This window comes from Triticum aestivum, chromosome 2D, assembly GCF_018294505.1.
Source record: "Triticum aestivum cultivar Chinese Spring chromosome 2D, IWGSC CS RefSeq v2.1, whole genome shotgun sequence".
NCBI classification, from domain to species: Eukaryota; Viridiplantae; Streptophyta; class Magnoliopsida; order Poales; family Poaceae; genus Triticum; species Triticum aestivum.
In genome coordinates this window covers 168,846,484-168,871,405 of record NC_057799.1, presented here as the reverse complement: position 1 = coordinate 168,871,405, position 24,922 = coordinate 168,846,484, and positions in this window count along the sequence as shown.

The following is a 24,922-nucleotide window of genomic DNA, read 5'->3' as shown; positions in this document are numbered from 1 at the left end:
AAGAACAACACCTAAGCACCGGTCCACCCACATACCAAAATTATCAAAGTAGCGAATACAAACCGAACCACCATGATAAAGGTGACTAGATGAAATTCCCGTGTACCCTCAGGAATGCTTTGCTTATCATAAGAGACTGTTTTGGCCTGTCCTTTGCCTCAAAAGGATTGGGCTACCTTGCTGCACTTTTGTTACTACTATCGTTACTTGCTCGTTACAAATTATCTTGCTATCAAACTACTCCGCTACTTACAATTTCAGCACTTGCAGACATTACCTTACTGAAAACTACTTGTCATTTCCTTCTGCTCCTCGTTGGGTTCGACACTCTTACTTATCGAAAAGAGCTACAATTGATCCCCTATACTTGTGGGTCATCAAGGCTATTTTCTGGCGCCGTTGTCGGGGAGTGACGTGCCTTTGGTAAGGAAACATTTTTGTAGCGTGCTGAAATTTATTGTCACTTGTTACTATGGAAAACAATCCTTTGAGGGGTTTGTTCGGGGTATCTTCACCTCGTCCGAAACCACAATTAGCTACCCCTCAACCTACTGCACCTACTGAAAATATTGAATATGAAATTCCTTCGGGTATGATAGAACAACTGCTAGCTAATCCTTATGCAGGAGATGGAACTGAACATCCTGATATGCACTTGATATATGTAGAACAAATTTGTGGATTGTTTAAGCTTGCAGGTTTACCCAGGGATGAAGTGATGAAAAAGGTTTTCCCTTTATCTTTGAAGGGAAAAGCATTGGCATGGTATAGGCTATGCGATGATATTGGATCATGGAATTGGAATCGTTTGAAATTGGAGTTCCATCAAAAAATTTATCCTATGCATCTAGTTCATCGTGATCGGAATTATATATATAATTTTTGGCCTCGTGAAGGAGAAAGTATTGCTCTAGCTTGGGGGAGGCTTAAGTCAATTTTATATTCATGCCCCAATCATGAGCTCTCAAGAGATATTGTTATCAAGAATTTTTTATGCTCGGCTTTCTCGTAATGATCAAACCATGCTTGATACTTCTTGTGCTGGTTCTTTTATGAAAAAGACTATTGAATTCCAATGGGGTCTTTTGGAAAGAATTAAACGCAACTCTGAAGATTGGGAACTCGACGAAGGTAAAGAGTCAGGTATTAAACTTCAGTATGATTGTGTCAAATCTTTTACGGATACCGATGCTTTTCGAAAGTTTAGCACTAAGTATGGACTTGACTCTGAGATAGTAGCCTCCTTTTGTGAATCATTTGCTACTCATGTTGAACTCCCTAAAGAGAAGTGGTTTAAATATCACCCACCTATTGAAGAAGAAATTAAAGAACTGGTACTAGTTAAAGAAGAAACTATACTTTATAATGTTGATCCAGTTGTCCCTTCTGCTTATATTGAGAAACCACCTTTTCCTGTTAGGATAAAGGAACATGCTAAAGTTTCAATTGTGGTTAACAAAAGCTTTATTAGAACACCTAAACCTGATGAACAAATCAAAGTAGAACCTAGCATTGCTATGTTTAAAGATCTCTTGGAAGAAGATATAGATGGGCATGTTATTTACTTCTGTGAAGAAGCTGCTAGAATTGCTAAACCTGATAAAAGGGATAAACATAGACTTGTTGTGGGCATGCCTGTCATCTCAGTTAAAATAGGAGATCATTGTTATCATGGCTTATCTGACATGGGTGCTAGTGTGAGTGCTATTCCTTACACCTTATATCAAGAAATTATGAAAGACATAGCACCCGCAGAGTTAGAAGACATAGATGTTACTACTAAACTTGCTAATAGAGACACCGTATCACCATTTGGGATCATTAGAGATGTTGAAGTCTTGGGAAAATAAAATACGCTACTGATTTTCTTGTTCTTGGTTCCCCACAAGATGACTTCTGTCCCATTATCTTTCGTAGACCTTTCTTGAACATCGTTAATGCTAGAATAGATTGTAAGAAACAAACTGTCGATGTTAGTTTTGGTGATGAGTCTCATGAGTTTAATTTTTTCAAGTTTAGTAGAAATCTTCATGAAAAAGAATTGCCTAGTAAGGATGAATTAATTGGCCTTGCTTCTATTGTTGTGCCTCCTACTGATCCACTAGAACAATATTTGCTAGACCATGAAGATGACTTTCATATGCATGAAATAAATGAAATAGATAAGATTTTCTTTGAACAATGTCCTCTACTTAAACAAAATTTACCTATTGAAACTCAGGGAGGTCCTCCTCCACCTAAAGGTGATCCTGTGTTGGAATTAAAACAATTGCCAAAAACTTTGAAATATGCTTATCTTGATGAAAAGAAAATATATCCTATTATTATTAGTGCTAACCTTTCAGAACATGAAGAAGAAAGATTGTTGAAAGTTCTAAGGAAGCACCGAGCTGCTATTGGATATACTCTTGATGATTTAAAGGGCATTAGTCCCACTCTATGTCAGCACAAAATTAATATGGAACCTGATGCTAAACCCGTTGTTGATCACCAACGTCGGTTAAATCCGAAGATGAAAGAGGTGGTAAGAACGGAAATATTAAAACTTCTGGAAGCAGGTATAATCTATCCTATAGCTGATAGTAGATGGGTAAGTCCTGTTCATTGTGTCCCTAAGAAAGGAGGTATAACTGTTGTTCCTAATGATAAAAATGAACTAATTCCACAAAGAATTGTTACAGGCTATAGAATGGTAATTGATTTTAGGAAATTAAATAAAGCAACTAGAAAAGATCATTACCCTTTGCCTTTTATTGATCAAATGCTTGAAAGATTATCTAAGCACACACACTTTTGCTTCCTTGATGGATATTCTGGCTTTTCACAAATACCTGTTTCTCAACCTGATCAAGAAAAGACCACTTTTACTTGTCTTTTTGGAACCTATGCTTATAGACGTATGCCTTTTGGTTTATGTAATGCACCTGCTACCTTTCAAAGATGTATGACTGCTATATTCTCTGACTTTTGTGAAAAGATTGTTGAGGTTTTCATGGATGACTTTTCTGTTTATGGGAAGTCTTTTGATGATTGTTTAAGCAATCTTGAGCGAGTTTTGCAGAGATGTGAACAAACAAATCTTGTCTTGAATTGGGAGAAGTGCCACTTTATGGTAATGAAGGCATTGTCTTGGGTCATAAAATTTCTGAAAGAGGTATTGAAGTGGACAAAGCTAAGGTTGATGCAATTGAGAAAATGCCATGTCCTAAAGATATAAAAGGTATTCGTAGTTTCCTAGGTCATGCTGGTTTCTATAGGAGATTTATCAAGGACTTTTCTAAAATTTCTAGGCCTCTCACTAATCTTTTGCAGAAGGATATTCCTTTTGTTTTTTATGATGATTGTTTAGAAGCCTTTGAAACACTCAAGAAAGCCTTAATTTCTGCACCTATTGTTCAACCACCTGATTGGAACTTGCCTTTTGAAATTATGTGTGATGCTAGTGATTATGCTGTTGGTGCTGTTCTAGGACAAAGAGTTGATAAAAAATTGAATGTTATTCATTATGGTAGTAAAACTCTAGACAGTGCTCAAACAAATTATGCTACTACTGAAAAAGAATTCTTAGCAGTGGTGTTTGCTTGTGATAAATTTAGACCTTATATTGTTGATTCCAAAGTAACTGTTCACACAGACCATGCTGCTATTAAATATCTTATGGAAAAGAAAGATGCTAAACCTAGACTTATTCGTTGGGTTCTTTTGCTACAAGAATTTGATTTACATATCATTTATAGAAAAGGAGCTCAGAACCCCATAGCTGATAATTTTTCTAGGCTTGAAAATGTGCTTGATGACCCACTTCCTATTGATGATAGTTTTCCTGATGAGCAGTTAGCTGCAATAAATGTTTCTCATAGTACTCCTTGGTATGCTGACTATGCTAATTACATTGTTGCTAAATATTTACCACCTAGCTTTACATACCAACAAAAGAAAAAATTCTTCTATGATTTAAGACATTACTTTTGGGATGACCCACATCTTTATAAGGAAGGAGTAGATGGTATTATTAGACGTTGTGTACCTGAGCATGAACAGGGACAAATCCTACGGAAATGTCACTCCGAAGCTTATGGAGGGCATCATGCTGGAGATAGAACTGCTTATAAGGTATTGCAGTCTGGATTTTATTCGCCTACTCTCTTCAAGGATGCCCGTAAGTTTGTCTCATCTTGTGATGAATGTCAAAGAATAGGTAATATTGGGCGTCAAGAAATGCCTATGAATTATTCACTTGCCGTTGAACCATTTGATGTTTGGGGATTTGATTACATGGGACCTTTTCCTTCCTCTAATGGGTATACACATATTTTGGTTGCTGTTGATTATGTTACTAAATGGGTCGAAGCTATTCCAACTAGTAGTGCTGATCACAACACCTCTATTAAAATGCTTAAGGAAGTTATTTTCCTAAGGTTTGGAGTCCCTAGATATTTAATGACTGATGGTGGTTCACACTTTATTCATGGTACTTTCCGTAAGATGCTTGCCAAGTACGATGTTAACCATAGAATTGCATCACCCTATCATCCTCAGTCTAGTGGTCAAGTTGAGCTTAGCAATAGAGAAATAAAATTAATTTTGGAAACCACTGTCAATAGGTCTAGGAAGAATTGATCTAAGAAATTAGATGATGCACTTTGGGCTTATAGAACAGCATATAAAAATCCTATGGGTATGTCTCCTTATAAAATGGTTTATGGAAAAGCTTGTCATTTACCTCTTGAGTTAGAACATAAAGCATATTGGGCAGTTGAAAAACTCAATTATGATTTCAAACTTGCTGGTGGAAAGAGGTTATTGGATATTAGGTCTCTAGATGAATGGAGAACCCAAGCTTATGAAAATGCAAAATTATTCAAAGAAAAAGTTAAAAGATGGCATGACAAAAGAATCCAAAAGCGTGAGTTTAAAGTCGAAGAATATGTTCTTTTGGACAACTCTCGTTTTAGATTCTTTGCAGGAAAACTCCTCTCAAAATGGGAAGGCCCCTATGTTATCGAGGAGGTTTACCGGTCTGGAGCCATCAAAATAAATAATTCCAAAGGTACTAACCCGAAGGTTGTCAATGGACAACGAATAAAGCATTATATCTCAGGTACGCCCATTAATGTTGAAAGTAATATTATCCAAACTTTGACACCGGAAGAGCACATAAAAGAGTCCTTTCGAAACACTCCAGAATCGTGAAAATAAGGAGGTACATGATACGGTAAGTAAACGGACTTTGAAAAATCCACAAAAATATTCTTTATCAGTTTTGGAATATTTAAGAATTTTGTAAATAAAGAAACTTCCAGGAAGCGTCCCCTGGTGGGCACAAGACACCAGGGCGCGCCAGGCTTGCCTGGCACGCCCAGGTGGGTTGTGCCCACCTGGGACACCTTCCGTACTCCGTTTTTCTCCCGTATGCTTGTGCTCCAAGATAAAAAATCTATATATACTTCCCGAACCTGTTAACCCCCATATCGCGAGAAATCATCTGTTCTCTTTTCTTGCTGTTTTCTACGCAGTTCTAAAAATATGTCGTCTCAAGACTCCGATGGGGAGAGCTACGTCTCACATCTAGTTGCTGACCCAAAGACCTATGGGGACCTATCTCCCTATGGTCTAACTATGGATGACGAGGAGGATGCGCACTTGATGAGAATCGATGATTCAAGCTCTGAGGAGGAGGATGTTCCACTACCTCAACCTGGGGATATGCACGTAGATTTCAAGAAGTCAAGTCTTCCTAAGAGAGTTAACCGTTCTAAAAATCAATCTATTTCTTCTCATTTTTGGCAGAAAAGCAAAGGGGATTTATGTGGCAAGATCTTGAAGTTGGAGTCAGAAGTCGACGATTTAAAGGAGGAAATTGCTCTCCTCAACTACAATATGAAAAAGTTGAAGGCACAATTGTCATCACCGCTACCATCTTCTTCACCACCAAAGGAGAACTGAGTATCGGGTATGGGCACTCCCCTTGGTTTCCGCTAAGCTTGGGGGAGGTGCCCCGGTATCGTATCATCCCACTATCCTTTTGCTTTTACTTATCTCAGTTCGATCTTTTTGCTTTAGATGAATAAAATTTTAGTTCGATCCTTTCCTCTTTAAGAGTTTGCTTAGTGATCTATCCTTGTAATCGTGTGCAAGTTATATAATAAAGTTTAGTTTGAGTTTTTGCTTTCTCTACTTTCATGTTGCAAATAAAGAAAAGAAATAAGAAAGAAAGGAAATAAATAAAATAAAGGAAATAAATCAATAAGATCATATACTAATCATATGGTAGGTGATGGCACCACATAAGGAAAAGTATAAGTAGGAAATTTTATTAGAGATTGACGAACATAGCATTAGTCAAGGATGCAACTCATGAAAGAATTAATAAGGGAAGAGAAGATTCACATATAAATATACTATCCTAGAAATCTTTTGTGATTGTGAGCCCTCATGGAAATATTATATGCCAAAATTGTTGACATTGGACAAGGAAGACAACTTAATGGTTTATGTTTGTTTATATTCACATAGAAGTCATATTGTCATAGATCCTTCAACATGTGGTGCTTGCCCCTATATTTGCTAGCCAAAAATTCCACACTAAGTAGAGATACTACTTGTGCATCCAAAAACCCTTAAACCCAAATCTTATTTTCAAGTGTCCACCATACCTACCTAGCAATTGAGCAAGATCCCTCAAGTAAGTTGTCATCGGTGCAAAAAGGCAATAAAAATTGCTTCTAAAAATGTGAGATCATTTAGTGTAAGAGAAAACTGAGCGTTGTACGAACTTGGATGACAAAGAATAAAAGCGACAGACTGCATAATAAAGGTTGTCATCTTAAGGGGCAATACAACGTGATGTTCTTTTGCACTAAAGGATTGAGCATACAAACAAATAAGCGCATGCCAACCTTTGCTTCCCTCTGCGAAGGGCCTATCTTTTACTTTTATGTATTTACCTTTATGCAAAGAGTCAAAGTTTTCCTTCTATTCCTTTTTATTTTTCTCCTTTGGCAAGCATCATGTGGTGAGGAAAGATCTAGGCACATATGCCCAGTTGAATATAGATAGCATAAGTTATTATTGTTGACATCACCCTTGAGGTGAGTACGTTGGGAGGCGAAACTGTAAGCCCCTATCTTTCTATGTGTCCGATTGAAATGTTTTGCTCATGTGTACACGGGGAGTGTTAGCAATCATAGAAGATTATATGATGGTTGAGTATGTGGACTTGCCTAAAGGCTCCGACACGTGACCCTTCCTAAAAAGATGATGAATTGTAGTTGCAAAGTTGACTGAGAACATAGTTTGTTGGTTTCTAATAGAGTTTTTGCTTTATACTTCGATTGTGTGATGAACTGATACTTATTCATGAGAAGTATATGATAAAAGTTCTATGATAAAAGTCTCATGTTTAATCTTGTTGCTGTTATAATAATCAACATGATGCTTCTATGTCCGTATTTTGTTTTTATCGACACCTCTCTCTCAAAGCATGTGGACATGTTTTTTGATTTTGGTTTTCGCTTGAGGACAAGCGAGGTCTAAGCTTGGGGGAGTTGATATGTCCATTTTGCATCATGTTTTCTTACTGTTATTTATAATGTTTTTATCCATAATTCCGACAGCTGGAAATCTGGACCTGGAAAAGCTACGTCATGCCACCTATTCTGCATAACTCCAAACAAGCTGAAACTTCACGGAGATTTTTTATGGAATATTTAAGAATTATTGGAGAAAATAACTACGAGAGGGCCCCCACTAGGTGGTCACAACCCACCTGGGCGCGCCAGGGAGCCCAGGCGCGCCCTGGTGGGTTGTGCTTCACCCAGGCCCACCTCCGGTGCCCATCTTCTGGTATATAGGTCATTTTGACCTAGAAAAAATAAGGAGAGGACTTTCGAGATGGAGCACCGCCGTCTCGAGGCGGAACTTGGGCAGGAGCACTTTTGCCTTCCGACGGAGCAATTCCGCCGGGAGAACTTCCCTCCCGGAGGGGAAATCATCGTCATCATCATCATCACCAACAACTCTCCCATCTTTGGGAGGGCAATCTCCATCAACATCTTCAACAACACCATCTCTTCTCAAACCCTAGTTCATCTCTTGTGTTCAATCTTGTTACCGGAACTATAGATTGGTGCTTGTGGGTGACTAGTAGTGTTGATTACATCTTGTAGTTGATTACTATATGGTTTATTTGGTGAAAGATTATATGTTCAGATCCATTATGCTATTTAATACCCCTCTGATCTTGAGCATGATTATCATTTGTGAGTAGTACTTTCGTTCTTGAGGTCACGGGAGAAATCATGTTGCAAGTAATCATGTGAATTTGATATGTGTTCGATATTTTGATAGTATGTATGTTGTGATTCCCTTAGTGGTGTCATGTGAACGTCGACTACATGACACTTCACCATATTTGGGCCTAAGGGAATGCATTGTGGAGTTGCAATTAGATGATGGGTTGCGAGAGTGACAGAAGCTTAAACCCCAGTTTATGCGCTATTCCATAAGGGACCGATTGGATCCAAAAGTTTAATGCTATGGTTCGAATTTATTCTTAATACTTTTCTCGTAGTTGCAGATGCTTGCGGGAGGGTTAATCATAAGTAGGAGGTTTGTACAAGTAAGAACAGCACCTAAGCACCGGTCCACCCACATATCAAATTATCAAAGTAGCGAACACAAATCGAACCAACATGATGAAAGTGACTAGATGAAATTCCCGTGTACCCTCAAGAACGCTTTGCTTATTATAAGATACCATTTTGTCCTGTCCTTTGCCTCAAAAGGATTGGGCTACCTTGCTGCACTTTTGTTACTACTATCATTACTTGCTCGTTATAAATTATCTTGCTATCAAACTACTCTGCTACTTACAATTTCAGCACTTGCAGACATTACCTTGCTGAAAACCACTTGTTATTTCCTTCTGCTCCTCGTTGGGTTTGACACTCTTACTTCTCGAAAAGAGCTACAATTGATCCCCTATACTTGTGGGTCATCATTCTCATACATGGATCTTATCTCAGATTTCATGGCCTCAAGCCATTTATAGAAATCTGGGCTCATCGTAGCTTCTTCATAGTTCGTAGGTTCCCCATGGTCTAATAACATGACTTCCAGGACAGGATTACCATACAATCTGGTGCGGAACAAACTCTGTTCGACCTATGAGGTCTAGTAGTAACTTGATCCGAAGTTTCTTGATCATTATCATTAGCTTCCTCTCTAGTTGGTGTAGGCATCAGGGGAACGGATTTCTCTTATGTGCTACTTTCCAATTCGAGAGAAGGTACAATTACCTCATCAAGTTCTACTTTCCTCCCACTCACTTCTTTCGAGAGAAACTCCTTCTCTAGAAAGGTTCCATTCTTGGCAACAAAGATCTTGCCTTCGGATCTGTGGTAGAAGGTGTACCCAATATTTTCCTTAGGGTATCCTATGAAGATGCACTTCTCCGATTTGGGTTCGAGCTTATCAGGCTAAAGCCTTTTGACATAAGTGTCGCATCCCCAAACTTTAAGAAACGACAACTTAGGTTTCTTGCCAAACCACAGTTCATACGGTGTCGTCCCAACGGATTTAGACGGTACCCTATTTAATGTGAATGCAGCTGTTTGATACGTCTCCAACGTATCTATAATTTTTGACTGTTCCATGCTATTATATTATCTGTTTTGGATGTCTTATATGCATTAATATGCTATTTTATATTATTTTGGGACTAACTTATTAACCTAGAGCCCAGTGCCAGTTTCAGTTTTTCCTTGTTTTTGAGTTTCGCAGAAAAGGAATATCAAACGGAGTCCAAATGGAATAAAACTATACGATGATTTTTCTTGGACCAGAAGACATAGGTAGGACTTGAGAACCAAGTCAGAAGAGTCCCAAGGCAACGGCAAGGGTGCAGGACACGCCCAGGGGGCACCCCCTGCCTTGTGGGTCCCTCAGAGCTCCTCTATCCCTATTCTTCAGCCTATAAATTCCCAAATATTCCCAAACCCTCAAATGCATCCACGAAAATACTTCTCCGCCGCCGCAACCTTCTGTTCCCGTGAGATCCCATCTTGGGGCCTTTTCCGGCGATCTACCGGAGGGGGATTCGATCATAGAGGGCATCTACATCAACCCTATTGCCCTTCCGATGAAGCGTGAGTAGTTTACCTCAGACCTACGAGTCCATATCTAGTAGCTAGATGGCTTCTTCTCTCTCTATGTTCTTCAATACCATGTTCTCCTCGATGTTCTTGGAGTACTATCCGATGTAATATTCTTTTGCGGTGTGTTTGTCGAGATCCGATGAATTGTGGATTTATGATCAAATTATCTATGAATATTATTTGAATCTGCTCTGAATTCTTATATGCATGATTTGATATCTTTGTATTTCTCTTCAAATTATCGGTTTGGTTTGGCCAACTAGATTGGTATTTCTTGCAATGGGAGAGGTGCTTAGTTTTGGGTTCAATCTTGCCGTGTCCTCACGTTGCCATCAAGGGTAAAAAGATGGGGTTTTCATCATATTGCTTGAGTTTATCCCTCTACATCATGTCATCTTACTCAAGGTGTTACTCCGTTCTTTATGAACTTGATACTCTAGATGCATGCTGGATAGCGGTCGATGTGTGGAGTAATAGTAGTAGATGCAGGCAGGAGCCGGTCTACTTGACACGGACGTGATGCCTATATGAATAATCATTGCCTTGGATATCATCATAACTTTGCGCTTTTCTATCAATTGCTCGACAGTAATTTGTTCACCCACCGCATTATTTGCCTTCAAGAGAGAAGCCTCTAGTGAAACCTATGGCCCCCGGGTCTATTTTCCTAATATATTTTCAGATCTATAAACCAAAAACCCAAAAATACATTGCTGCAATTTATTTACTTTTATTTAGTTTTACGTTTTAGTAATATTTTATACCTATCTCTATTAGATCTCACCATTGCAATTGACCGTGAAGGGATTGACAACCCCTTTATCGCGTTGGGTGCAAGTGTTTGTTTGTTTGTGCAGGTGCATAGATTGGAGACTTGCTTGTACCTCCTACTGGATTGATACCTTGGTTCTCTAAATGAGGGAAATACTTATCTCTACTTTGCTGCATCACCCTTTCCTCTTGAAGGGAAAAACCAACGCAAGCTCAAGAAGTAGAAGGAAGAATTTCTGGCGCCGTTGCCGGGGAGGTCTACATCAAGCCTACCAAGTACCCATCATAAACTCTCATCTCTTGCATTACATTATTCACCATTTGCCTCTCGTTTTCCTCTCCCCCACTTCTAAAAAGATTTTCAGAAAAACACAAAAAGATTTGCCTTTTTATTCGCCCATCTTCCGTCCGATCTTTTGTTTGCTTGAACTCATCAACATGAGTGACTTTGGTATGGCAGAAACAGATGATGGCTTAACTCCTAAAATTGGATGTTTAGGAAATCCGGCTGTTAAGACTTTCATTTTGGGACAATGGAATTTTATGGGAAAAGAACATATACAAGAATTTTTCAATTGTGTAGGCACTTTGCCTCTCGAGGATATTCCCATACTTAAAAGAACTAAAACCTATGTTGAAGCTATTTTAGCACTAGTTTTGAAATTCGAAAGTAGATTTATCCGTACTCATCCTACCTTACAAAGACTATTTTATGAGCTACCCGTTATAAAAGATCCTAAGGCTAAGAGGATAGCTACCCAAGTTCTTAAGGATGAATTTGAGCATATAGTACGGGAAGCTAGAGAAATTTTTGATCATTATCGTATGAACCGTGAAAAACCGGTGATAGATGAGATTCTTTACAATAGTGACTACAGTTTGAGAGATTTGTTTGGAAATAATAATTTTTTTGATGAAAATCTCAAAAAGAAAATCCCAGTTTTAGATACGATCCAACAAGTTTTCAATGATTTAATCAATAATATTCTTGGATCATTGCGGGAAATCAAAAGGGATACAATGGTGGGCATCTTAATGATGCCAAACTCTCTATGGATAATGTGTTTTAACTTATCTTTGCAAAACCTCCCGACGAGAATACATCTATGAGAAATAATAACAAAGATGACAATACCTAGATCTATTGCAATATGCCCAACTAGGGGCGTTAAACAATAGCACTTGTTGGGAGGCAACCCAATTTTATTTTTGTGTTTTTTGTTTTGCTACTGTTCTTGAATAAAATACACATTATTACCTCTGTAGTAATTGTGTTTTGGTGTTTTTAATTAGTGTTTGTGCCAAGTAAGACCTTTGGGATGGCTTACGGTGATAGTTGATTTGATCTTGCTGAAAAACAGAAACTTTTGCGCCCAGTAAAATAATTTTCACTTTTCACAGAAGCACGATAAAATACAGATTCATTTTGCACAAGATTTGTATACAAATTACCTCTGTTATCCTAATTTTTCAGAATTTTTGGAGTTACAGAAGTATTCGAAGTTTACAGATTACTACATACTGTTCTGTTTTTGACAGATTCTGTTTTCTATGTGTTGTTTGCTATTCTGATGAATCTATGGGTAGTATCGGGGGGTATGAACCATGGGGAAGTTGGAATACAGTAGATATTACACAATATAAATAAAGAATGAGTTCACAATAGTACCAAAAGTGGTGATTTTATTTTTCTTATACTAACGGATCTCATGAGTTTTCTGCTGAGTTTTGTGTTGTGAAGTTTTCAAGTTTTGGGTAAAGATTTGATGGACTATGGAATAAGGAGTGGCAAGAGCCTAAGCTTGGGGATTCCCAAGGCACCCCAAGGTAATATTCAAGGACAACCAAGTGCCTAAGCTTGGGGATGCCCCAGAAGGCATCCCTCTTTCATCTTAAATCCATTGGTAAATTTACTTGAGGCTATATTTTTATTCACCACATGATATGTGTTTTGCTTGGAGCGTCTTGTATGATATGAGTCTTTGCTTTTTAGTTTGCCACAATCATCCTTGCTGTACACACTTTTTGAGAGGGACACGCATGAATCGTGAATTTATTAGAATATTGTATGTGCTTCACTTATATCTTTTGAGCTAGGCAATATGCTCTAGTGCTTCACTTATATCTTTTTAGAGCACGGCGGTGGTTTTATTTTATAGAAATTGTTGAACTCTCTTGCTTCACTTATATTATTTTGAGAGTTTCTCTAAACAGCATGGTAATTTGCTTTGGTTATGAATTAATCCTAATATGATGGGCATCCAAGAGGGATATAATAAAAACTTTCATATAAAGTGCATTGCATACTATGAGAAGTTTGATTCCTTATGATTGTTTTGAGAATGGTAATATTAGATTCATGCTAGTGAGTAATTGTGATTGGTAGAAAAACTTGTGTTAAAGTTTGTGATTCCCATAGCATGCACGTATGGTGAACCGTTATGTGATGAAGTCGGAGCATGACTTATTTATTGATTGTCTTCCTTATTAGTGGCGGTCGGGGACGAGCGATGGTCTTTTCCTACCAATCTATCCCCTAGGAGCATGTGTGTAGTACTTTGTTTTGATAGCTAATAAACTTTTCCAGTAAGTATGTGAGTTCTTTATGACTAATGTTGAGTCCATGGATTATACACACTCTCACCCTTCCACCATTGCTAGCCTCTCTAGTACCGCGCAACCTTCGCCGGTGCATTACACCCACCATTTACCTTCCTCAAAACAGCCACCATACCTACCTATTATGGCAATTCCATAGCCATTCCGAGATATATTGCCATGCAACTTCCACCGTTCCGTTTATTATGACACGCTTCATCATTGTCATATTGCTTTGCATGATCATGTACTTGACATCGTATTTGTGGCAAAGCCACCATTCATTATTTTTTATACATGTCACTCTTGAGTCATTGCACTTCCTGGTACACCACCGGAGGCATTCATATAGAGTCATATATTTGTTCTAGTATCGAGTTGTAATTCTTGAGTTGTAAAGTAAATAAAAGTGTGATGATCATCATTATTAGAGCATTGTCCCATCTGAGGAAAGGATGATGGAGACTATGATTCCCCCACAAGTCGGGATGAGACTCCGAATGAAAAATAAAAAAAGAAGAAAACAAGGGAAAAAAAGAGCCCAAAGAGCCCAAAATAAAAAATGAGAGAAAAGACAGAAGGGGCAATGCTATTATCCTTTTTCCACACTTGTGCTTCACAGTAGCACCATGATCTTCATAATAGAGAGTCTCCTATGTTGTCACTTTCATATACTAGTGGGAAATTTTCATTATAGAACTTGGCTTGTATATTCCAATGATGGGCTTCCACAAATTGCCATAGGTCTTCGTGAGCAAGCGAGTTGGATGCACACCCACTTAGTTTCTTTTGAGCACTTATAGCTCTAGTGCATATGTTGCATGGCAATCCCTACTCACTCGCATTGATATCTGTTGATGGGCATCTCCATAGCCCGTTGATACGCCTAGTTGATGTGAGACTATCTCCTTCTTTTTGTCTTCTCCACAACCACCATATTCTATTCCACCTATAGTGCTATATCCATGGCTCACTCTCATGTATTGCGTGAAAATTGAAAAGGTTTGAGAACATCAAAAGTATGAAAAAATTGCTTGGCTTGTCATCGGGGTTGTGCATGATTTAATACTTTGTGTGATGAAGATGGAGCTGCTACTTCTTGAGCTTGCATTGATTTTTCCCTTGAAGAGGAAAGAGTGATGCGGCAAAGTAGAGTAAGTATTTCCCTCAGTTTGAGAACCAAGGTATCAATCCAGTAGGAGACAACGAACAAGTCACCAAATACCTGCACAAACAATCAAACAACTTGCACCCAACGCGATAAAGGGGTTGTCAATCCCTTCACGGTAACTCGCAAAAGTGAGATCTAATAGAGATAGATAAACGGTAAAGTAAATATTTTTGGTATTTTTGGTTTATAGATCGGAAAGTAAAGATTGCAAAGGAAGTAAATCGGAAACTAAAATTGTAGATCGGAAACTTATATGATGGAAAATAGAAACTTATATGATGGAAAATAGACCCGGGGGCCATAGGTTTCACTAGAGGCTTCTCCCAAGATAGAAAATATTACGGTGGGTGAACAAATTACTGCCGACCAATTTATAGAAAAGCGCAAAGTTATGACGATATCTAAGGCAATGATCATGAATATAGGCATCACGTCCATGTCAAGTAGACCGACTCCTTCCTGCATCTACTACTATTACTCCACACATCGACCACTATCCAGCATGCATCTAGAGTATTAAGTTCATAAAGAACGGAGTAACGCTTTAAGCAAGATGACATGATGTAGAGGAATTAACTCAAGCAATATGATGAAAAACCCATCTTTTTATCCTCGATGGCAACAATACAATACGTACCTTGCTTCCCCTACTTTCACTGGGAAAGGACACCGCAAGATTAAACCCAAAGCTAAGCACTTCTCCTATTACAAGAAAAACCAATCTAGTTGGCCAAACCAAATCGATAGTTTGAAGAGACTTGCAAAAATATCAAATCATGCATATAAGAATTCAAAGAAGATTCAAATAATATTCATAGATAAGCTGATCATAAATCCACAATTCATCGGATCTCGGCAAACACACCACAAGAAAGTATTACATCGAATAGATCTCCAAAAACATCGAGGAGAACATGGCACTAAGAATCAAAGAGAGAGAAGAAGCCATCTAGCTACTACCTATGGACCCGTAGGTCTATGGTAAACTACTCACGCATCATCGGAAGGGCAATGGTTTTGATGTAGAAGCCCTCCGTGATCGAATCCCCCTCCGGCAGGACACCGGAAAAGGCCCCTAGATGGGATCTCACAGGTACAGAAGGTTGCAGCGGTGGAAAAGTGTTTTCGTGGCTCTCCTGGTTGTTTTTGGGATATATGGGAATATATAGGTGGAAGAAATAGGTTGGTGGAGTCACGAGGGTCCCACAAGGGTGGGGGGCGCGCCCTCCGTCCTTGTGGCTGCCTCGTGGCTTCTCTGACTTGCACTCCAGTCCTGTGGATGTCTTCTGGTCCAAGAAAATCATCGCGAAAGTTTTATTCCATTTGGACTCCGTTTGGTATTCCTTTTCTGCGAAACTCTAAAACAAGGAAAAAACAAAAACTGGCACTGGGCTCTAGGTTAATAGGTTAGTGCCAAAAATAACATAAAATAGCATATTAATGCATATAAAACATCCAAAACAGATAATATAATAGCATGGAACAATAAAAAATTATAGATACGTTGGAGACGTATCAAGCATCCCCAAGTTTAATTCCTGCTCGTCCCCGAGAAGGTAAATGATAAAAACAGAATTTTTGATGTGGAATGCTACCTAACATATTTATCCATGTAATTTCTTTTATTTTGGCATGAATGTTCAGATCCGTATGATTCAAAACAAAAGTTTAATAACATCAAAACAATATACTTCAAGCATACTAACAAGGCAATTATGTCTTCTCAAAATAACATGGCCAAAGAAAGCTTATCCCTACAAAATCATATAGTCTGGCTATACTCCATCTTCATCACACAAAATATTTAAATCATGCACAACCCTGATGACAAGCCAAGCAATTGTTTCATACTTTTGATGTTCTCAAACTTTTTCAACTTTCACGCAATACATGAGCGTGAGCCATGGACATAGCACTATAGGTGGAATAGACGGTGGTTGTGGAGAAGACAAAAAGAAGGAGATAGTCTCACATCAACTAGGCGTATCAACGGGCTATGGAGATGCCCATCAATAGATATCAATGTGAGTGAGTAGGGATTGCCATGCAATGGATGCACTAGAGCTATAAGTTTATGAAAGCTCAAAAAGAAACTAAGTGGGTGTGCATCCAACTTGCTTGCTCACGAAGACCTAGGGCAATTTGAGGAAGCCCATCATTGGAATATACAAGCCAAAGTTCTATAATGAAAAATTCCCACTAGTATATGAAAGTGACAACATAGGAGACTCTCTATCATGAAGATCATGGTGCTACTTTGAAGCACAAGTGTGGTAAAAGGATAGTAGCATTGCCCCTTCTCTCTTTTCTCTCATTTTTTATTGGGCCTTCTCTCATTTTTTGGCCTCTTTTTTTTCGTCCGGAGTCTCATCCCGACTTGTGGGGGAATCATAGTCTCCATCATCCTTTCCTCACATGGGACAATGCTATAATAATGAAGATCATCACACTTTTATTTACTTACAACTCGATACTTAGAACAAAATATGACTCTATATGAATGCCTCCGGTGGTGTACCAGGATGTGCAATGAATCAAGAGTGACATGTATGAAATAATTATGAACAGTGGCTTTGCCACAAATACGATGTCAACTACATGATCATGCAAAGCAATATGACAGTGATGGAGCGTGTCATAATAAACAGAATGGTGGAAAGTTGTATGGCAATATATCTCGGAATGGCTATGGAAATTCCATAATAGGTAGGTATGGTGGCTGTTTTGAGGAAGGTATATGGTGGGTTTATGGTACCGGGAAAGTTGCGCGACACTAGAGAGGCTAGCAATGGTGGAAGGGTGAGAGTGCATATAATCCATGGACTCAACATTAGTCAGAAAGAACTCACATACTTATTGCAAAAATCTATTAGTTATCGAAACAAAGTACTACGTGCATGCTCCTAGGGGGATAGATTGGTAGGAAAAGACCATCACTCATCCCCGACCGCCACTCATAAGGAAGACAATCAATAAATAAATCATGCTCCGACTTCATCACATAACAGTTCACCATACGTGCATGCTACGGGGATCACAAACTTTAACACAAGTATTTCTCAAATTCACAATTACTCACTAGCATGACTCTAATATCACCATCTTCATATCTCAAAACAAGCACAAAGAATCAAAACTTCTCATAGTATTCAATGCACTTTATATGAAAGTTTTTATTATATCCTCTTGGATGCCTATCATATTAGGACTAAATTTATAACCAAAGCAAATTACCATGTTGTTTAGAGACTCTCAAAATAATATAAGTGAAGCACGAGAGTTCATCAATTTCTATAAAATAAAACCACCGTCGTGCTCTAAAAAGATATAAGTGAAGCACTAGAGCAATATTGCCTAGCTCAAAAGATATAAGTGAAGCACATAGAGTATTCTAATAAATCATGATTCATGATTGTCTCTATCAAAAGGTGTGTACAACAAGGATGATTGTGGCAAACTAAAAAGCAAAGACTCAAATCATACAAGACGCTCCAAGCAAAACACATATCATGTGGTGAATAAAAATATAGCCTCATGTAAAGTCACCGATAGACGAAGACGAAAGAGGGGATGCCTTCCGGGGAATCCCCAAGCTTAGGCTCTTGGTTGTCCTTGAATATTACCTTGGGGTGCCTTGGGCATCCCCAAGCTTAGGCTCTTGCCACTCCTTATTCCATAGTCCATCAAATCCTTACCCAAAACTTGAAAACTTCATACCACAAAACTCAATAGAAAATCTCATAAGCTCCGTTAGTATAAGAAAATAAATCACCACTTTTGGTACTGTTGTGAACTCATTCTTTATTTATATTGGTGTAATATCCACTGTATTCCAACTTTTCCATGGTTCATACCCCCCGATACTAGCCATAGATTCATCAAAATAAGCAAACAACACATAGAAAACAGAATCTGTCGAAAACATAACAGTTTGTAGGAATCTGGATATTTTGAATACTTCTGTAACTCCAAAAATTCCTAAAAATTAGGACAACCTAAGCAATTTGTTTATTAATCTTCTTAAAAAAGAATCAATATTTTATCACGCTCCTTTTAAAAATGAGAATTGTTTTCCTGAGCGCAAAAGTTTCTGTTTTTCAGCAAGATCAAATCAACAATCACCGTAAGTTATCCCAAAGGTCTTACTTGGCACAAACACTAATTAAAACACAAAACCACATCTAACCAGAGGATAGATGAATTATTTATTGCAAAACAGAACCTAAAAAGCAAAAACAAAAATAAAATTGGGTTGCCTCCCAACAAGCGCTATTGTTTAACGCCTTAGCTAGGCATAAAACACGAATAGATCTAGATATTACCATCTCCCCCTTTTGGGAAACAAAGGAGAAATTTCTTATCCATGGCATTTATATTTCTATTTTGTGAAAGCACATGGCCATTAATAGTAGAAGAAAGATTAAGCACATTACGAAAATTTGCATCTAAACTAGCCTTCATCTCTTTGATTATTTCATTTTGATAGAAACACATAATAGCAGTTGATTCAACATTTTCTCCCTTGGGGTGCCCAAATATGGTTTTCATCTTCTCATAAGTATCGATGGCATCCCCTCCAAGAAAACCATTTTCAAATATAGAATCCAAAACTTGCTTAAAAGAAGGAGGTAAGCCAATATAAAAGCTTTTCAAATATATCTCAATCTGATATTGGGGCACATAGCTAGCTCGAATCCTCATCAGACTATCCCAAGCATCTTTCAAAGATTCATCTAGCAAATAATGAAAAATTCCAGGATCATCTTCATCAAAATTATCGAAGTCTTCCTTAACCACCCCGGTAAGTCTTTCCATAGCATCATTGTTTATGAACTTAGAAAGAAAAGAGGGGCTGTCCAAAGCATTAAAACCTGGGAGAAAACACTTAGCCCTTCTAGAGTCGGCCATAGCGATAGAAAGATGAACGGAAGAGGGCGAAGGAAAGGCAAATCTTTTCAAAATCGTTTTAGAAGTGGGGGAGGGGAAAACGAGAGGCGAATGGCGAATAATGTAATGCAAGAGATGATAGTTTATGATGGGTACTTGGTACGTCTAGACTTGGCATAGATCTCCCCGGCAACGGCGCCAGAAAATCTTCCTGCTATGTCTTGAGCTTGCGTTGGTTTTCCCTTGAAGAGGAAAGAGTGATGCAGCAAAGTAGAGTAAGTATTTCCCTCAGTTTGAGAACCAAGGTATCAATCCAGTAGGAGACAACGAACAAGTCACCAAATACCTGCACAAACAATCAAACAACTTGCACCCAACGCGATAAAGGGCTTGTCAATCCCTTCACGGTTACTCGCAAAAGTGAGATCTGATAGAGATAGATAAACGGTAAGTAAATATTTTTGGTATTTTTGGTTTATAGATCGGAAAGTAAAAGATTGCAAAGGAAGTAAATCGGAAACTAAAATTGTAGATCGGAAACTTATATGATGGAAAATAGAAACTTATATGATGGAAAATAGACCCGGGGGCCATTGGTTTCACTAGAGGCTTCTCTCAAGATAGAAAATATTAAGGTGGGTGAACAAATTACTACCGAGCAATTGATAGAAAAGCGCAAAGTTATGATGATATCTAAGGCAATGATCATGAATATAGGCATCATGTCCGTGTCAAGTAGACCGACTCCTGCCTGCATCTAGTACTATTACTCCACACATCGACCGCTATCCAACATGCATCTAGAGTACTAAGTTCATAAAGAACAGAGTAACGCTTTAAGCAAGATGACATGATGTAGAGGAATTAACTCAAGCAATGTGATGAAAACCCAACCTTTTTATCCTCGATGGCAACAATACAATACGTGCCTTGCTGCCCCTACTATCATTGGGAAAGGACACCGCAAGATTGAACCCAAAGCTAAGCACTTCTCCTATTGCATGAAAAACCAATCTAGTTGGCAAACTAAATCGATAGTTCAAATAGAATTGCAAAAATATCAAATCATGCATATAAGAATTCAGAGAAGATTCAAATAATATTCATAGATAAGATGATCATAAATCCACAATTCATCAGATCTCGGCAGACACACCGCAAAAAAGTATTACATCGAATAGATCTCCAAGAACATCGTGGAGAACATGGCATTGAGAATCAAAGACAGAAGAAGCCATCTAGCTAATAGCTATGGACCTGTAGGTCTGTGGTAAACTACTCACGCTTCATCGGAAGAGCAATGGTGTTGATGTAGAAGCCCTCCGTGATCGAATCCCCTCCGGCAGGACGACGGAAAAGGCCCCTAGATGGGATTTCACGGGTACAGAAGGTTGCAGCGGTGGAAAAGTGTTTTTTTGGCTCTCCTGGTTGTTTTGGGATATATGGGAATATATAGGCGGAAGAAATAGGTCGGTGGAGTCACGAGGGGCCCACAAGTGTGGGGGGCGCACCCTCCGTCCTTGTGGTCGCCTCGTGGCTTCTCTGAGTTGCACTCCAGTCCTTTGGATGTCTTCTGGTCCAAGAAAATCATCGCGAAAGTTTTATTCCATTTGGACTCCGTTTGGTATTCCTTTTCTGCGAAACTCTAAAACAAGGAAAAAACAAAAACTGGCACTGGGCTCTAGGTTAATAGGTTAGTGCCAAAAATAACATAAAATAGCATATTAATGCATATAAAACATCCAAAACAGATAATATAATAGCATGGAACAATAAAAAATTATAGATACGTTGGAGACGTATCAAGCATCCCCAAGTTTAATTCCTGCTCGTCCCCGAGAAGGTAAATGATAAAAACAGAATTTTTGATGTGGAATGCTACCTAACATATTTATCCATGTAATTTCTTTTATTTTGGCATGAATGTTCAGATCCGTATGATTCAAAACAAAAGTTTAATAACATCAAAACAATATACTTCAAGCATACTAACAAGGCAACTATGTCTTCTCAAAATAACATGGCCAAAGAAAGCTTATCCCTACAAAATCACATAGTCTGTCTATACTCCATCTTCATCACACAAAATATTTAAATCATGCACAACCCTGATGACAAGCCAAGCAATTGTTTCATACTTTTGATGTTCTCAAACTTTTTCAACTTTCACGCAATACATGAGCGTGAGCCATGGACATAGCACTGTAAGTGGAATAGACGGTGGTTGTGGAGAAGACAAAAAGAAGGAGATAGTCTCACATCAACTAGGCGTATCAACGGGCTATGGAGATGCCCAATAATAGATATCAATGTGAGTGAGTAGGGATTGCCATGCAATGGATGCACTGGAGCTATAAGTTTATGAAAGCTCAAAAAGAAACTAAGTGGGTGTGCATCCAACTTGCTTGCTCACGAAGACCTAGGGCAATTAGAGGAAGCCCATCATTGGAATATACAAGTCAAGTTCTATAATGAAAAATTCCCACTAGTATATGAAAGTGACAACATAGGAGACTCTCTATCATGAAGATCATGGTGCTACTTTGAAGCACAAGTGTGGTAAAAGGATAGTAGCATTGCCCCTTCTCTCTTTTCTCTCATTTTTTATTGGGCCTTCTCTCATTTTTTGGCCTCTTTTTTTTCGTCCGGAGTCTCATCCCGACTTGTGGGGGAATCATAGTCTCCATCATCCTTTCCTCACATGGGACAATGCTATAATAATGAAGATCATCACACTTTTATTTACTTACAACTCGATACTTAGAACAAAATATGACTCTATATGAATGCCTCCGGTGGTGTACCAGGATGTGCAATGAATCAAGAGTGACATGTATGAAATAATTATGAACAGTGGCTTTGCCACAAATACGATGTCAACTACATGATCATGCAAAGCAATATGACAGTGATGGAGCGTGTCATAATAAACAGAATGGTGGAAAGTTGTATGGCAATATATCTCGGAATGGCTATGGAAATTCCATAATAGGTAGGTATGGTGGCTGTTTTGAGGAAGGTATATGGTGGGTTTATGGTACCGGGAAAGTTGCGCGACACTAGAGAGGCTAGCAATGGTGGAAGGGTGAGAGTGCATATAATCCATGGACTCAACATTAGTCAGAAAGAACTCACATACTTATTGCAAAAATCTATTAGTTATCGAAACAAAGTACTACGTGCATGCTCCTAGGGGGATAGATTGGTAGGAAAAGACCATCACTCATCCCCGACCGCCACTCATAAGGAAGACAATAAATAAATAAATCATGCTCCGACTTCATCACATAACAGTTCACCATACGTGCATGCTACGGGGATCACAAACTTTAACACAAGTATTTCTCAAATTCACAATTACTCACTAGCATGACTCTAATATCACCATCTTCATATCTCAAAACAAGCACAAAGAATCAAAACTTCTCATAGTATTCAATGCACTTTATATGAAAGTTTTTATTATATCCTCTTGGATGCCTATCATACTAGGACTAAATTTATAACCAAAGAAAATTACCATGTTGTTTGGAGACTCTCAAAATAATATATGGGAAGCATGAGAGTTCATCAATTTCTATAAAATAAAACTACCGTCGTGCTCTAAAAAGATATAAGTGAAGCACTAGAGCAATATTGCCTAGCTCAAAAGATATAAGTGAAGCACATAGAGTATTCTAATAAATCACGATTCATGTGTGTCTCTCTCAAAAGATGTGTAAAAAAAGGATGATTGTGGCAAACTAAAAAGCAAATACTCAAATCATACAAGACGCTCCAAGCAAAACACATATCATGTGGTGAATAAAAATATAGCCTCAAGTAAAGTTACCGATAGACGAAGACGAAAGAGGGGATTCCTTCCGGGGCATCCCCAAGCTTAGGCTCTTGGTTGTCCTTGAAAATTACCTTGGGGGTGCCTTGGTCATCCCCAAGCTTAGGCTCTTGCCACTCCTTATTCCATAGTCCATCAAATCCTTACCCAAAACTTGAAAACTTCATACCACAAAACTCAATAGAAAATCTCATAAGCTCCGTTAGTATAAGAAAATAAATCACCACTTTTGGTACTGTTGTGAACTCATTCTTTATTTATATTGGTGTAATATCCACTGTATTCCAACTTTTCCATGGTTCATACCCCCCGATACTAGCCATAGATTCATCAAAATAAGCAAACAACACATAGAAAACAGAATCTGTCGAAAACATAACAGTTTGTAGGAATCTGGATATTTTGAATACTTCTGTAACTCCAAAAATTCCTAAAAATTAGGACAACCTAAGCAATTTGTTTATTAATCTTCTTAAAAAAGAATCAATATTTTATCACGCTCCTTTTAAAAATGAGAATTGTTTTCCTGAGCGCAAAAGTTTCTGTTTTTCAGCAAGATCAAATCAACTGTCACCTTAAGCTATCCCAAAGGTCTTACTTGGCACAAACACTAATTAAAACACAAAACCACATCTAACCAGAGGCTAGATGAATTATTTATTGCAAAATAGAACCTAAAAAGCAAAAACAAAAATAAAATTGGGTTGCCTCCCAACAAGCACTATTGTTTAAGCATTAGCTAGGCATAAAACACGAATAGATCTAGATATTACCATCTCCCCCTTTTGGGAAAAAAGGGAGAATTTCTTATCCATGGCATTTATATTTCTATTTTGTGAAAGCACATGGCCATTAATAGTAGGAGAAAGATTAAGCACATTACGAAAATTTGTATCTAAACTAGCCTTCATCTCTTTGATTATTTCATTTTGATAGAAACACATAATAGCAGTTGATTCAAGATTTTCTCCCTTGGGGTGCCCAAATATGGTTTTCATCTTCTCATAAGTATCGATGGCATCCCCTCCAAGAAAACCATTTTCAAATATAGAATCCAAAATTTGCTTAAAATAAGGAGGTAAGCCAATATAAAAGCTTTTCAAATATATCTCAATCTGATATTGAGGCACATAGCTAGCTCGAATCCTCAAGAGCCTATCCCAAGCATCTTTCAAAGATTCATCAAGCAAATAATGAAAATTCCAGGATCACCTTCATCAAAATTATTGAAATCTTCCTTAACCACCCCGGTAAGTCTTTCCATAGCATCATTGTTTATGAACTTAGAAAGAAAAGAGGGGCTGTCCAAAGCATTAAAACCTGGGAGAAAACACTTAGCCCTTCTAGAGTCGGCCATAGCGATAGAAAGATGAACGGAAGAGGGCGAAGGAAAGGCAAATCTTTTCGAAAATCGTTTTAGAAGTGGGGGAGGGGAAAACGAGAGGCGAATGGCGAATAATGTAATGCAAGAGATGATAGTTTATGATGGGTACTTGGTACGTC